Here is a 16,915-nt window from a genome sequence, read left to right as displayed (position 1 = left end):
CCTTTTTTTCTTCCTTATATCTGCAGATCGACGCTAGTGCCTATCAGCTTTGGAAGGAGTGTTGCTGACGCACATCCCGCAACTAAGTGTACTTTTGGAGATATCTCCATTTCATGGATAGTGTATAAGGACTACATATATGAACTGTAGTCCCCTGGAGCATTATTGTATGTATCACGCCATTTAATTCAGCACTGTTATATATTTTTATTTTTATGTTTTCACTCACTGTGATTTCGTAGTCATATATTTCAGACATACATTGTTGCTGGATACACTCACACTATTATATTGTATATATACTTGTATTCTCATATTTACGATTTGAGATATACACCTTCTCCTTTGTTGAAAGATATTTAGAGCATTTTTGACTTGATTTTTATCTTTATCACATATTGCAATTAGGCGCCTTCATTCTTTTCACATCATTTTGTTCTAACACTTTCTCTCCATTGATGATTATGGGGGAAAATGTGCACAAGCACGTCAAGTAAGGCCTTGGGTTTTGTGCGGTATAGACGTAACGCACCATACCGCACAACAAAATAAGGTTATTCTGTAACTTGTAATGGCAGCACTATAGAGAGTGCGATACCGCTATTTTTTTGCATTATTTACGCACCAGGTTTAGCGCATAACTTGTAATCTTGAAGATAGTTCTAACTTCCGTGGAGTTATTTATGCGTCAGCACTGATTGGCTAAAATGCAAGTCTATTAAAAAATCTCTCTCTCTCTTCGTATTTGTTTTTTGCTCTCTCTCTTCATATGTGTTTTTTGTGTGACCATTTGACTGACTGCAAAGAAATAACATACAGATTCAGGAATAGATAAAAGACATTTAGAGGGACTGAGATAAAATGTAAATGTATTTTAAAAATATATATGTTGTTATATATTGAAAAAATAAGTATATGATTTTAGCATCCAGAAAGCAGCGTTATAACAAAATGTTATAACCTAGGATTCCTAATAGATCACTAAAATATGCAACCAATCACTATGGCCTCTACTTATCAAGCCGTTGACTTTCTTGCATTTGACGGCACCAATACACTCACCTAAGATAGCCGTATTTATTTTAGCTAGGTAGTTATTAAATAGTTAATAACTATTTAATAACTATTGTACCTAGTTAAAATAAATACAAACTTGCCTGTAAAATAAAAATAAACCCTAAGCTAGCTACAATGTAACTATTAGTTATATTGTAGCTAGCTTAGGGTTTATTTTATAGGTAAGTATTTAGTTTTAAATAGGAATAATTTAGTTAATTGTGGTAATTTTATTTAGATTTATTTAAATTATATTTAAGTTAGGGGGGGTTAGGGTTAGACTTAGGTTTAGGGGTTAATAAATTTAATGTAGGTGGAGGCGGTGTAGGGGGGTCAGATTAGGGGTTAATGCATTTAATGTAGGTGGCGGCGGTGTAGGGGGGTCAGATTAGGGGTTAATAAATATAATGAAGGTGGTGGCGGGGTTTGGGAGCAGCGGTTTAGGGGATAAACACTTTAGTTGCGGCGGGCTCCGGGAGCGGCGGTTTAGGGGTTAATAAGTATAATGTAGGTGGCGGCGGTGTAGGGGGGGCAGATTAGGGGTTAATAAGTATAATGTAGGTGGCGGCGGTGTAGGGGGGCAGATTAGGGATGTTTAGACTTGGTGTACATGTTAGGGTGTTAGGTGTAGACATTTCCCATAGGAATCAATGGGATATCGGGCAGCAGCGAACATAAGCTTTCACTGCTGTCAGACTCCCATTGATTCCTATGGCATCCGCCGCCTCCAGGGCGGTGGATTGAAAACCAGGTATGCTGGGCCGAAATAGTGGCGAGCGTACCTGCTAGTTTTTTGATAACTAGCAAAAGTAGTCAGATTGTGCCGAACTTGCGTTCGGAACATCTGTAGTGACGTAACCATTGATCTGTGTCGGACTGAGTCCGGCGGATCGTATGTTACGTCACTATATTCTACTTTTGCCGGTCTATAGGGTTTGATAACTACGGTGAATCAGGCTCGCTACAAATACGCTGCGGAATTCCAGTGTATTTGCGGTTGACAGCTTGATAGATAGAGGCCTATGTGTAATATTGCAGTGTTAAAGGACCAGTCAACACATTAGATTTCCATAATCAACAAATGCAAGATAACAAGACAATGCAATAGCACTTAGTCTGAACTTCAAATGAGTAGTAGATTTTTTTCTGACAATTTTAAAAGTTATGTCTTTTTCCACTCCCCCTGTACCATGTGACAGCCATCAGCCATTCACAAATGCATACACATACCATGTGACAGCCATCAGCCATTCACAAACGCATACACATTTATTCTTGCACATGCTCAGTAGGAGCTGGGGAATCAAAAAGTTTAAATATAGACTGTGCACATTTTGTTAATGGAAGTAAATTGGAAAGTTGTTTAAAATAGCTGCTCTATCTGAATTATGAAAGTTTAATTTTGATTGAGTGTCCCTTTAAGTCTAGAGTCCGAGCTTCCACTTCTAACAGTAATAAGAAAACCCCAAATATTTAGATTTAAATTACAGGAAAAGGGGACAAAATAAATAATGAAAGTGTGTGGCAATTTTTTTGTAACTACATATTATTAAAAATTGTAAATTGCAATCTTTAAGTGTTAATATAATTTTTAAGGGGCCATACAACATTTTGAAACAATAACACAATTAAGAAGTTAATATTTCATCAATGTACCTGTAAAGTTTGTAAGCTGAGAACCACACATTGACAAATAAATTAAATCTATATATACAATATGCTTTTTTTCTGAGGGATTCTCCTGTATTTATTATTAATTAATAATAGCACCTCAAAATAACAAAATGCAGAAAAATATTGCAGTTCAATTTAAAATTGGAACTCCTAAATATTTTTCCAAACTACTCACATATTCTAGAGCTTTCACCGAGCTCTATCCTTTAACTGCAGTGTTGTGATGAGCCCACAACCAGCACCTCAAAAGGAGATAAAAGCAGAAATAGTGCAAACCTCTTTTTGTCTTCCACACTGAGTATCTCTTGTTGTGTATACCCATGCTGTAAGACAAATTTGATCCAGTAGAAGGGGCTGTAAATATTTTTGGACCCCCCCCCTCTAAGTAAACCTTACGTTTCCACCGTTCAAACCAGCAAGCTAAAATAGAAGCTGAAGCCATCTGATGCAAACAAGAAGTAATGAAAAGAACAAACTAAAGGGATGCCAAAAATCAATTGAAATTTTAATGTTTTTACTAAATTATACAAAACACTTTCTAAAAAATATTTTGGATTGGAAAGAGTAAAAGAACTGCAATTTCCTGATTTATCATTTCCAAAGAAACCACTTTAGGCAAAAAACATTGAGTTCTTAAAACAGTCTTATTGTGATGGAAAACAAGTGCGTCACAAGAAAGGGTAGACAAATGAGAAACAGTCCTGGCAGAAGAGATTGTTAAAAGAAATCAATAGACAGAAGAAGAATGTCTAAGTCATGCATAGGGGCCGATTTATCAAGGGCAGAATGGTCCCTGATGCCCCTGTTCCCGTGCGAGCCTTCAGGGTCTGCCGGAAACAGCAGTTATGAAGCAGCGGTCTTAAGACTGGTTCGCCTGCTCTGAGGCTGCGGACAGAAATCCACTCTATTTCATACGATCAGGCTGATTGACACCCCCTGCTAGTGGCCGATTAGCTGCAAATCTGCAGGGGGCAGCATTGCAAAAGCACAAGAACTGCTTGTGCAATGATAAATGCCGACAGCGTATGCTTTCTTGTGTACCTTTAAGCAATTGTTGAACATGTAAATACATCACAAAAAAAGATTATTAAAATATTCATACAATATACATATGATTATATTAGTAATCATTCCAATAAGTATTAAAACTAACGGAATAAACAATAACTTTTATCTTAAAGCACAATGGGTTACTTAACATGGGGAGTGCAATTGATAGCTCTGGGTAAATAATCCTGCGCTCGGTCTCAAGTAAAGAATAACACACAATCTGGTATAATCAAAAGTGGATGGTCAAAAATGTAAGCCAAAGAACATAACAAGGCTAAAACATTTTGGGCTAGATTACAAGTGGAGCGCTACATTATCGCACGCCCCCCCAAATGTGAAAATTTCCCCATTTACGGGCTACGCAATAATTAATCAGCCATTACAAGTGGCTCTGGGATCTGATCTCTGGTTAATTTTATAAATGTGCCCCAAAACACCACAAAATACATTCTAGTGTATTGTATTAAAAGATAAAGCTAGCAGCATCTTTATTTGTTTTTTTAATAAAATTACTGCACTAGGCAGTATTTTGAGGTAATGTTGGTAGGAGTGGGGAGTTAGAAAAAAAAATGGCACTGAAAAGTGCCTTTACATTGCGGTCTAAGGGGAACTGTGTGTTCCCACTAAATATACATGTATAAGCTTAGCTACATATATACTGTATGTATGTATTAATATGTGTATATACACCTATAAACACATAAATATATATGTATAAGCTTAGCTACATACATACTGTATGTATGTATTAAAATGTGTATATACACCTATAAACACATAAATATATATGTATAAGCTTAGCTACATACATACTGTATGTATGTATTAATATGTGTATATACACCTATAAACACATAAATATATATGTATAAGCTTAGCTACATACATACTGTATGTATGTATTAATATGTGTATATACACCTATAAACACATAAATATATATGTATAAGCTTAGCTACATACATACTGTATGTATGTATTAATATGTGTATATACACCTATAAACACATAAATATATATGTATAAGCTTAGCTACATACATACTGTATGTATGTGTTAATATGTGTATATACACCTATAAACACATAAATATACATGTATAAGCTTAGCTACATATATACTGTATGTATGTGTTAATATGTGTATATACACCTATAAACACATAAATATACATGTATAAGCTTAGCTACATATATACTGTATGTATGTGTTAATATGTGTATATACACCTATAAACACATAAATATACATGTATAAGCTTAGCTACATATATACTGTATGTATGTGTTAATATGTGTATATACAACTATAAACACATAAATATACATGTATAAGCTTAGCTTCATATATACTGTATGTATGTATTAATATGTGTATATACACCTATAAACACATAAATATACATGTATAAGCTTAGCTACATATATACTGTATGTATGTATTAATATGTGTATATACACCTATAAACACATAAATATACATGTATAAGCTTAGCTACATATATACTGTATGTAAGTATTAATATGTGTATATACACCTATAAACACATAAATATATATGTATAAGCTTAGCTACATATATACTGTATGTATGTATTAATATGTGTATATACACCTATAAACACATAAATATATATGTATAAGCTTAGCTACATATATACTGTATGTATGTATTAATATGTGTATATACACCTATAAACACATAAATATATATGTATAAGCTTAGCTACATATATACTGTATGTATGTATTAATATGTGTATATACACCTATAAACACATAAATATACATGTATAAGCTTAGCTACATATATACTGTATGTAAGTATTAATATGTGTATATACACCTATAAACACATAAATATATATGTATAAGCTTAGCTACATATATACTGTATGTATGTATTAATATGTGTATATACACCTATAAACACATAAATATATATGTATAAGCTTAGCTACATATATACTGTATGTATGTATTAATATGTGTATATACACCTATAAACACATAAATATATATGTATAAGCTTAGCTACATATATACTGTATGTATGTATTAATATGTGTATATACACCTATAAACACATAAATATATATGTATAACAGTATATAATCGTATACATATATTTTTAAGTTTGCTGCCATCACTGTGCTTCTTAACCCTTCGCTATGCTTAGGTTCTGATGCTGTCTCTGATGGCATCAAAACAAGGCTCCCACAGGAGCCTATGGAAGCGCGGTCTCATGAGTGAAATGCTTCCAAGAAATGCAAACGCAAGGTTGCGTTCGTATTGCTGAAAGCTTGCAATACCAGTGCAAATAGCATGCGCTGGTAAAACACAGTGGAGCACAAATATGAAAGCGATATTTAGCGCTCCACTTGTAATCTGGCCCTTTGTTTTTGTTGTAGAGCCCTGCATTTTCAACGGGTATCACAGGGAGTACTATTAGAGGGCTCATTATGCTTGTATTACAAGTTACATCAATCCAAAGATACAGCTGTAAAATTTGGGCAGATTTTGTGACCGGAAGTAATTGATTATCTCTTGCTAGTCTGCATATCTAAGCACATGAACTTAATACTATGGAAATAAAGGCTTATTAACCCTTTGGCTGCTAATGCTAAGCTGGATTTGAGGTTTGTTTGTTTTTTTACATTTTTTAAATATATTTATTTTTTACTTTTATACTTTTTTTTCCAGATCCCCAAGACTTATACCATTGGAAAGGTTAGGCAATACAGGCTTCTAAGCAGCATGCCCCAATTTCCTTATACTGTCCATTGTTAATTTTAAATAAAGTTGCGCAATGACGTCATCACATCATTGCGTGTGACATCACCACGCGAATCGTAAAGCCCCGGCGATGCCTCTCACTATTCAGTTCAGATCGCCGGGGTGGGAGTAGGTGGGAGCCCCCAGATTGCCCTCAAGGTGGGTGAGTGCTAGCGACGGCTCTGAGCCATCGCCAGCACCTGACTGGGACATTTAGCGACGGCTCAGAGCCGTCGTTAGCACTAAAATGGTTAATGGGAAAAAAAGTTTCAGAAAGAATATGGACTAAAGCCATGGGTGATACTAGAAAAGGATCAAATGTATATGTGTGATATATATATATATATATATATATATATATGTGTGTGTGTGTGTGTGTGTGTAAATATGTATGTATATTTGTCTTTTATGCTTATTTTTTTTAAATAGTATAGTACAGAAGTAAATGAAGAAATCCACTAGTTTTTTTTCTTTGCAATCCATCAGCTTAACACCCCAGTGTTATTCAACATTAATTTTGCTGCGTGTATCCATAGAAATCTTTGTTAATGTATTTGAAGCACCCGCAGTATCCAACATTCAAATGTTAGTGAACACTAGACGGTAGCTCAAGCGATAAAAAAAACAAGTTTGGATTTTTAATGTGTGCAATAATAAATGCGGTATTGATTGGGCTTGAGCAATGTTAATAAATTGCTAAAATGTTAGTTAATCACAATATTACAATTTTTTGTGCTCCACTTACAATCTCACCCAATCTGTATTCTTACATGCCTATAAAAGAGCTCATAACTGTCTTGAAAACATATATTTGTGAACCATATTTGATATCCCCATGGAAGAGATCATTTTACTAATTAGTGCATTCAAATCTTTTGGTTTTAGTTCCAGATAATAAGTTGATAGATGGGATTGGCTTTATAATGGAGTAAGGGTATTTTATAAATACTAAGGCCTAGATTTAGAGTTCGGCGGTAGCCGTCAAAACCAGCGTTAGAGGCTCCTAACGCTGGTTTTGGCCGCCCGCTGGTATTTGGAGTCAGTGATTAAAGGGTCTAACGCTCACTTTACAGCCGCGACTTTTCCATACCGCAGATCCCCCTACGCCATTTGCGTAGCCTATCTTTTCAATGGGATCTTTCTAACGCTGGTATTTAGAGTCGTTTCTGCAGTGAGCGTTAGAGCTCTAACGACAAGATTCCAGCCGCCTGAAAAAAGCAGGAGTTAAGAGCTTTCTGGCTAACGCCGGTTCATAAAGCTCTTAACTACTGTACCCTAAAGTACACTAACACCCATAAACTACCTATGTACCCCTAAACCGAGGTCCCCCTACATCGCCGCCACTCGATTAAAATTTTTAACCCCTAATCTGCCGACCGCCACCTACGTTATACTTATGTACCCCTAATCTGCTGCCCCTAACCCCGCCGACCCCTATATTATATTTATTAACCCCTAACTTGCCCCACACAACGTCGCCGCAAGCTACTTAAAATAATTAACCCCTAATCTTCCGACCGCAAATCGCCGCCACCTACGTTATCCCTATGTACCCCTAATCTTCTGCCCCTAACATCGCCGACCCCTATGTTATATTTATTAACCCCTAATCTGCCCCCCACAACGTCGCCGACACCTGCCTACACTTATTAACCCCTAATCTGCCGAGCGGACCTGAGCGCTACTATAATAAAGTTATTAACCCCTAATCCGCCTCACTAACCCTATCATAAATAGTATTAACCCCTAATCTGCCCTCCCTAACATCGCCGACACCTACCTTCAATTATTAACCCCTAATCTGACGACCGGAGCTCACCGCTATTCTAATAAATGTATTAACCCCTAAAGCTAAGTCTAACCCTAACACTAACACCCCCCTAAGTTAAATATAATTTTTATCTAACGAAATAAATTAACTCTTATTAAATAAATGATTCCTATTTAAAGCTAAATACTTACCTGTAAAATAAATCCTAATATAGCTACAATATAAATTACATTTATATTATAGCTATTTTAGGATTAATATTTATTTTACAGGTAACTTTGTATTTATTTTAACCAGGTACAATAGCTATTAAATAGTTAAGAACTATTTAATAGTTACCTAGTTAAAATAATTACAAATTTACCTGTAAAATAAATCCTAACCTAAGTTATAATTAAACCTAACACTACCCTATCAATAAAATAATTAAATAAACTACCTACAATTACCTACAATTAACCTAACACTACACTATCAATAAATTAATTAAACACAATTGCTACAAATAAATACAATTAAATAAACTATCTAAAGTACAAAAAATAAAAAAGAACTAAGTTACAGAAAATAAAAAAATATTTACAAACATAAGAAAAATATTACAACAATTTTAAACTAATTACACCTACTCTAAGCCCCCTAATAAAATAACAAAGACCCCCAAAATAAAAAATTCCCTACCCTATTCTAAATTTAAAAAGTTACAAGCTCTTTTACCTTACCAGCCCTGAACAGGGCCCTTTGCGGGGCATGCCCCAAGAAGTTCAGCTCTTTTGCCTGTAAAAGAAAACATACAATACCCCCCCCCCCAACATTACAACCCACCACCCACATACCCCTAATCTAACCCAAACCCCCCTTAAATAAACCTAACACTAAGCCCCTGATGATCTTCCTACCTTGTCTTCACCATGCCAGGTTCACCGATCCGTCCTGGCTCCAAGATCTTCATCCAACCCAAGCGGGGGCTAGACATCCACTGAAGAAGTCCAGAAGAGGGTCCAAAGTCTTCCTCCTATCCGGCAAGAAGAGGACATCCGGACCGGCAAACATCTTCTCCAAGCGGCATCTTCTATGTTCTTCCATCCGATGACGACCGGCTCCATCTTGAAGACCTCCAGCGCGGATCCATCCTCTTCTTCCGACGACTAGACGACGAATGACGGTTCCTTTAAGGGACGTCATCCAAGATGGCGTCCCTCGAATTCCGATTGGCTGATAGGATTCTATCAGCCAATCGGAATTAAGGTAGGAATTTTCTGATTGGCTGATGGAATCAGCCAATCAGAATCAAGTTCAATCCGATTGGCTGATCCAATCAGCCAATCAGATTGAGCTCGCATTCTATTGGCTGTTCCGATCATTCTATTGGCTGTTCCGATCAGCCAATAGAATGCGAGCTCAATCTGATTGGCTGATTGGATCAGCCAATCGGATTGAACTTGATTCTGATTGGCTGATTCCATCAGCCAATCAGAAAATTCCTACCTTAATTCCGATTGGCTGATAGAATCCTATCAGCCAATCGGAATTCGAGGGACGCCATCTTGGATGACGTCCCTTAAAGGAACCGTCATTCGTCGTCTAGTCGTCGGAAGAAGAGGATGGATCCGCGCTGGAGGTCTTCAAGATGGAGCCGGTCGTCATCGGATGGAAGAACATAGAAGATGCCGCTTGGAGAAGATGTTTGCCGGTCCGGATGTCCTCTTCTTGCCGGATAGGAGGAAGACTTTGGACCCTCTTCTGGACTTCTTCAGTGGATGTCTAGCCCCCGCTTGGGTTGGATGAAGATCTTGGAGCCAGGACGGATCGGTGAACCTGGCATGGTGAAGACAAGGTAGGAAGATCATCAGGGGCTTAGTGTTAGGTTTATTTAAGGGGGGTTTGGGTTAGATTAGGGGTATGTGGGTGGTGGGTTGTAATGTTGGGGGGGGGGTATTGTTTGTTTTCTTTTACAGGCAAAAGAGCTGAACTTCTTGGGGCATGCCCCGCAAAGGGCCCTGTTCAGGGCTGGTAAGGTATAAGAGCTTGTAACTTTTTAAATTTAGAATAGGGTAGGGAATTTTTTATTTTGGGGGTCTTTGTTATTTTATTAGGGGGCTTAGAGTAGGTGTAATTAGTTTAAAATTGTTGTAATATTTTTCTTATGTTTGTAAATATTTTTTTATTTTCTGTAACTTAGTTCTTTTTTATTTTTTGTACTTTAGATAGTTTATTTAATTGTATTTATTTGTAGCAATTGTGTTTAATTAATTTATTGATAGTGTAGTGTTAGGTTAATTGTAGGTAATTGTAGGTAGTTTATTTAATTATTTTATTGATAGGGTAGTGTTAGGTTTAATTATAACTTAGGTTAGGATTTATTTTACAGGTAAATTTGTAATTATTTTAACTAGGTAACTATTAAATAGTTCTTAACTATTTAATAGCTATTGTACCTGGTTAAAATAAATACAAAGTTACCTGTAAAATAAATATTAATCCTAAAATAGCTATAATATAAATGTAATTTATATTGTAGCTATATTAGGATTTATTTTACAGGTAAGTATTTAGCTTTAAATAGGAATCATTTATTTAATAAGAGTTAATTTATTTCGTTAGATAAAAATTATATTTAACTTAGGGGGGTGTTAGTGTTAGGGTTAGACTTAGCTTTAGGGGTTAATACATTTATTAGAATAGCGGTGAGCTCCGGTCGTCAGATTAGGGGTTAATAATTGAAGGTAGGTGTCGGCGATGTTAGGGAGGGCAGATTAGGGGTTAATACTATTTATGATAGGGTTAGTGAGGCGAATTAGGGGTTAATAACTTTATTATAGTAGCGCTCAGGTCCGGTCGGCAGATTAGGGGTTAATAAGTGTAGGTAGGTGTCGGCGACGTTGTGGGGGGCAGATTAGGGGTTAATAAATATAACATAGGGGTCGGCGATGTTAGGGCAGCAGATTAGGGGTACATAGGGATAACGTAGGTGGCGGCGGTTTACGGAGCGGCAGATTAGGGGTTAAAAGTGTAATGCAGGGGTCAGCGATAGCGGGGGCGGCAGATTAGGGGTAAATAAGTGTAAGGTTAGGGGTGTTTAGACTCGGGGTACATGTTAGGTTGTTAGGTGCAGGCGTAGGAAGTGTTTCCCCATAGGAAACAATGGGGCTGCGTTAGGAGCTGAACGCTGCTTTTTTGCAGGTGTTAGGTTTTTTTTCAGCTCAAACAGCACCATTGTTTCCTATGGGAGAATCGTGCACGAGCACGTTTTTGAGGCCGGCCGCGTCCGTAAGCAACTCTGGTATCGAGAGTTGTATTTGCGGTAAAAATGCTCTACGCTCCTTTTTTGGAGCCTAACGCAGCATTTGTTTGAACTCTCGATACCAGAGTTAAATTTATGGTGCGGCCAGAAAAAAACCCGCGGAGCGTTAACAGCCCTTTTACCGCCAAACTCCAAATCTAGCCGTAAAAGAGCTAACCATTACTACTAAAGAGTATTTTAGTGATTACACTTCTCTGTTTTAAAGAGGCAAATATGAACTATCTTTCAATGCCTATTACAAAAACTTTTTTCAGGAGTTATTTGTGCTTATTCAATAAAGAGAAATAGCTCTATGTGTTTTAATTGAATCTGTATGTGTTTACTCTGTGGAGCACATAAATATCAGCAGTATCGAGCATTAACACATTTGGCATTAACTATATATTTCTCTTCAATACTGCATGAATTTTTGCTTTGCCTCTATAAAAGCCTGGCTATTATTTATTGCCTGAGCCGTAGTATGGTGTACTCTTGATGGATAGAAAAGATGTGTAATTTCCCTTAGGTAGTGGATTTCTATGTAGGACTGCACTAAAATTATTAATGTTGCAAATGTGCAAAGCCAATGAAGCAAGAAAAAAAAAATCAGTTCAGGTAATGGAGTTTTGTTTGTATCTCTATAGCATTTTAAGGTGTATTTGAATGCACAATATCAAGCAATAGAATTTAGTACCAGGTTGTCAAAAGCATTAAATAAGAACAGATTGCACACAAGAGCAGAACTTATCTGACAGCTTGTAATACAAGGACAGTCATTGTGATACAACTTCTTTAAACTAAATTATTGAAAAATGGAGTGCTGTATGTGACGGATGCCCTGGCTACCCCGACTGGGCAGCTCCGCTCAAAGGGTCCTGCTTCTCCCAGCCGACTGCAGCTGTGTAGCCACCAAGTGACTACAGCCAGTAGCTCACCCTGATACCAGACAGCACCAGTTCTCAGGATCCCACCCTGTAACAGACTCCGGCTACCCCGACTGGGTAGCTCTGCCAGAGGGTCCTTCCTATCCCTGACAACAGGTCGCTATGTAGCAGAGAAAGTGATTATAGCAGGAGCCCACCCAAATAACTAGACAGACTAGCATTCAGGTGAAACAAGAACTGATTTTATTGGAAAACACACTCCTTTTATACACAAACAAAGGGTCTTATCTCCCTCCCAAATCTCCCGCCATTCCAGCCCCCCCAGACAGGCTGGCGCCTGCCATAGCCACAGTCCCACAGAGTCCTAGGACACAGAGGTGATGGTTTTGAGGTAATCCCGGGGGAGCAGCTTCCTTGATGCCATTTGAAAGCTCTCGGTCCCCAGATGCCACATTCCAAAAAGCAACGTGATTTGCTACTGGGGACCAGAGTTACAGCCCATTAAAGATAGGGGTGTCCAAATCCCCCAGTTCCCAAAGGAGTTCCCCTCCGGCAATCACCCCACCTCTTGTCCTCCCTAGGGGCTACCAATCCCCAAAAGAGCGGAGCTCTCATTCAAAGGGCCGCTGGAGTGACCATGGGTAAAGTTAGCGTCTGACTGGGAGTTCCAGGAGCCCGGCTAGCCTGAGAAGGGTTAGGTGGGTATCTGTTGTGGCCGGCCAGCAGTTCCAGGAGCCTGGTCAGCCTAGAAGGGTTTTCCCGTCCAGAGATCAACTCTCCTCTTTCAGAGTACTCGTAGCAAAAATAACATTGAGCATGAATCTGGGAGATTGCATAAGCCATGAAAAGGCCAAATCTGATGTAGAAAGGAGTGAGCCCTGTAGTAGGGGGGTGGGGTTAGTCTTGGTGGGCAGGTATCCGTCATACTGTATATATGTATTGGGTATATTTAAAATGCTTTGGTTAAACATTTTAACCAACAACCTGAAAACGAGAGAAATCTCAATGTATCCTTCCTGGTAAAATATTTTATAAATAAAATAAAATAATACCTGATGGAACATTATTGATTTGTTGATTCAGAGGGCAACATAAGATGCCACGAGATAACAGTTGTGCTCTACTAGTCTAGGCCATTGGGCTCCATTTACTAAGCAGGATTAAAAGAAGGTTGCATAAGTTTAAAATTGGTACCACATGCTGATCTCTGCTCTATTAGGCACTGAGATTGGTGAGTATGCCACATCATTTATTTAGTTTTCTTTCCCTTTAACCAGGGAAAGAGTTAATTAGTGCCAACCAAAATGTCAAATCAGCAACTCCATGTGACCAATCAGTAATTTGCTTTTAACTGAGATTGTTTATCAGTTTTCATGGTTACTAGGGGCAGTGAGGGTTAAAGGGACAGTCAAGGCAGACACCATTAGGAAGGGAAGGGTTAGAGAGCTGTCTGGAAGGGATCAGGGTGTTGGGATGGTAAGAGGGGATCCTACACAGCAGAGAATAAATAAATAAAATTAATTTATAAAAACAACCCCCCCAACTAATGATGAGGAGTATGGGTGGTGTGTGTGGGGGTAAAACCTGTTTGGGAGAGATCAGGGAGGTGGGAGGTGTCAGGTGGGAGGGTAATCCTTACACTAGAATACTATAACCCTTGCCAGCTAATTTATTAACCCCTTCACTGCCAGGAATTTCAGAAGTATGGTGCACAGCTGCAATTAGTGGCCTTCTAATTACCAACAAACAATGCCAAAGCCATGTATATCTGCTGCTTCTGAACAAAGGGGACCCCAGAGAAGCTTTTACATCTATTTGTATTGTAACTGAATGATCTGTATGTAAATAATTTCAGTGAGAAACAAAAAAGGGCCAGATTACGAGTGGAGCTCTAATAGTTATATGCAGGTGATTAGGGGATTTTTACAGGTGTTTGTTTACCGCTCGTATTATGAGTTGAAAGTAAACACAGTCAATTGAGCACAATCGCGATTTACGCTAGAATGATTACCGCATCCTCGGAGCTCTGGTTAACTGTTTGGCAAAACAAAACACATCAAAAATAGATTATAAAGTACAGTTACACTCATAATAACACCATCTAATATAACTTATTTAAAAAACATATTGCTCACATACACACATATAAATGTCTAAAGATGTATATGTATGTATATATGTCTTTATGTGTGTACATATGTATTTACGTGTTTTTATGTGTATATATACGTATTTACAGGAAGGGAGATAACACATATCAGAACTCAATCCAAATTGGATGTTTAGCCTCTATCAATCGCACAGATGCATAACTTTGCTTTGTTTTTAGTCAATCTGATACCAGGTTGTGTGAGGTAAGTGCTGTCACCAACTTGTTTTTAACTAACTTATTTCTAAATTATGTTATATAATGTATTTGGATGTACCACACTTGTAAGCTTGAACACTATAGCGTATCATGTCCGCCAGACATCGCTTAATGCAAACAGCATACGCTGTCCGTATTCAGCATTGCACAAGCAGTTCTAGTGAACTGCTTGAGCAATACCACCCCCTGCAGATTGGCCGCTAGCATGGGGTTTCAATCAACCCGATCGTATAGGATCGGGCGGATTGCTGTATGCAGCCGCAGAGGTGGCGTCTATAAATCGCTGCTTCTTAACTCCTGTTTCCGGCAAGCCTAAAGGCTCACGTGGAAACAGGGTGAATTGGCCCTTGTGCAATGCCGCCCCCTGCAGATTCATGGCCAATTGGCCGCTAGCAGGGGGTGTCAATCAACCCGATCTTATACGATTGGGCGGATTGTTATCTGCTGCCTCAGAGCTGGTAGATGAGTTAAGGAGCATCGGTCTTAAGACCGCTGCTTCTTAACTCCTGTTTCTGGCGAGCCTGAAGGCTCACCCAGAAACAGCGGCATTAGGGGCTATTCAGGGCATAATAAATTGGCCCCCTAGTGTCAGCATACACAAAAATCCAAGGTTTTACCTTGTTGATGTCTTCATTTGCTGTATTTGTACGATTTTAGTGACTCCGGTTTTGTGATGGTAAACACAGACGCTAATCCTGTGTCCAAAATGGACGTCACCACTGGGTGTGTGTGTCTCACACAAAAGCCTGTACTGCTGTCCAATAGTGTTATTCCGAATGACGTCACTACAGAGCGTATACGTTGTGCATAGAAGTCTTTCTGACCATTGGTGTAATGTGAACCAGTAGCGTTATCAAAGTATAACACTTTTCGATGAGCGTGTTTTAATATTCAAAGTTCCCTTAGTCTTGTCATATATAGCCAAACTCTGTGTGCGCATATACACTTACATGTGTCTTTTCTTATATATAGCAAAACTCTGTGTAGTAAAGTGTGAAGTGGGGAACAGCCATGGGGCTAAATTTGCTCCATCATATGCCAATCTCTACATGGCCTGTTGAGAGACATTCCACATATTTGGAGAAAATAATACATATAGACAGCATATTGCCTTTTATCTGTGATTTATAAATGATTTAATATTTATTTGGCAGGGAAATGAGACAAAAATGTTGCCCTTTGCTTAATATTTAAATAAAAATGATTTTTCACATCGGTTCAATTTTGAAACACATCCTAAAGTAATATCCTTTTTAAATTTGAGTTTGACAATAAATTCAACTACTAAAAAAATAGATACATCCATATATAGAAAACCCATATGATGAAATGCAATATTACATGCCCGCAGCAATTACCCAGTCATGCAAGCCATAGCTAAAGGTCAGTTAATGAGGATCAAACAAAACTGTTCTAACAATACAAATTACCAACAACAGCTAAAGGTATTAGAAACCCAACTAAAAGAGAGAGGTTATTCTTCAAAATTTCAGGTCTCCCAGATAGATAGAGAAATTATCATACAAGATAAACTATCACCTAAATAATTCCTATTTAAAACTAAATACATACTTACCTGTAAAAAAAAAACTAACGGCTAGATTTAGAGTTTTGTCGGTAAGGACCCGCGTAGCTAACGCCGGCTTTTTTCTGGCCGCACCATAAAAATAACTCTGGTATTGAGAGTCCACATAAAGGCTGCGTTAGGCTCCAAAAAAGGAGCGTAGAGCATTTTTAACGCAGCTTCAACTCTCGATACCAGAGTTGCTTACGCAAGCGGCCAGCCTCAAAAACGTGCTCGTGCACGATTCCCCCATAGGAAACAATGGGGCTGTTTGAGCTGAAAAAAACCTAACACCTGCAAAAAAGCCGCGTTCAGCTCCTAATGCAGCCCCATTGTTTGCTACCTAACACTCTAACATGTACCCCGAGTCTAAACACCCCTAACCTTACACTTATTAACCCCTAATCTGCCGCCCCCGCTATCGCTGACCCCTGCATATTATTATTAACCCCTAATCTACCGCTCCGGACACTGTCGCTACTTACATTATC

This window comes from Bombina bombina, chromosome 6 (genome assembly GCF_027579735.1).
Source record: "Bombina bombina isolate aBomBom1 chromosome 6, aBomBom1.pri, whole genome shotgun sequence".
NCBI lineage: Eukaryota > Metazoa > Chordata > Amphibia > Anura > Bombinatoridae > Bombina > Bombina bombina.
Note: the sequence above shows the minus strand (reverse complement) of the source record.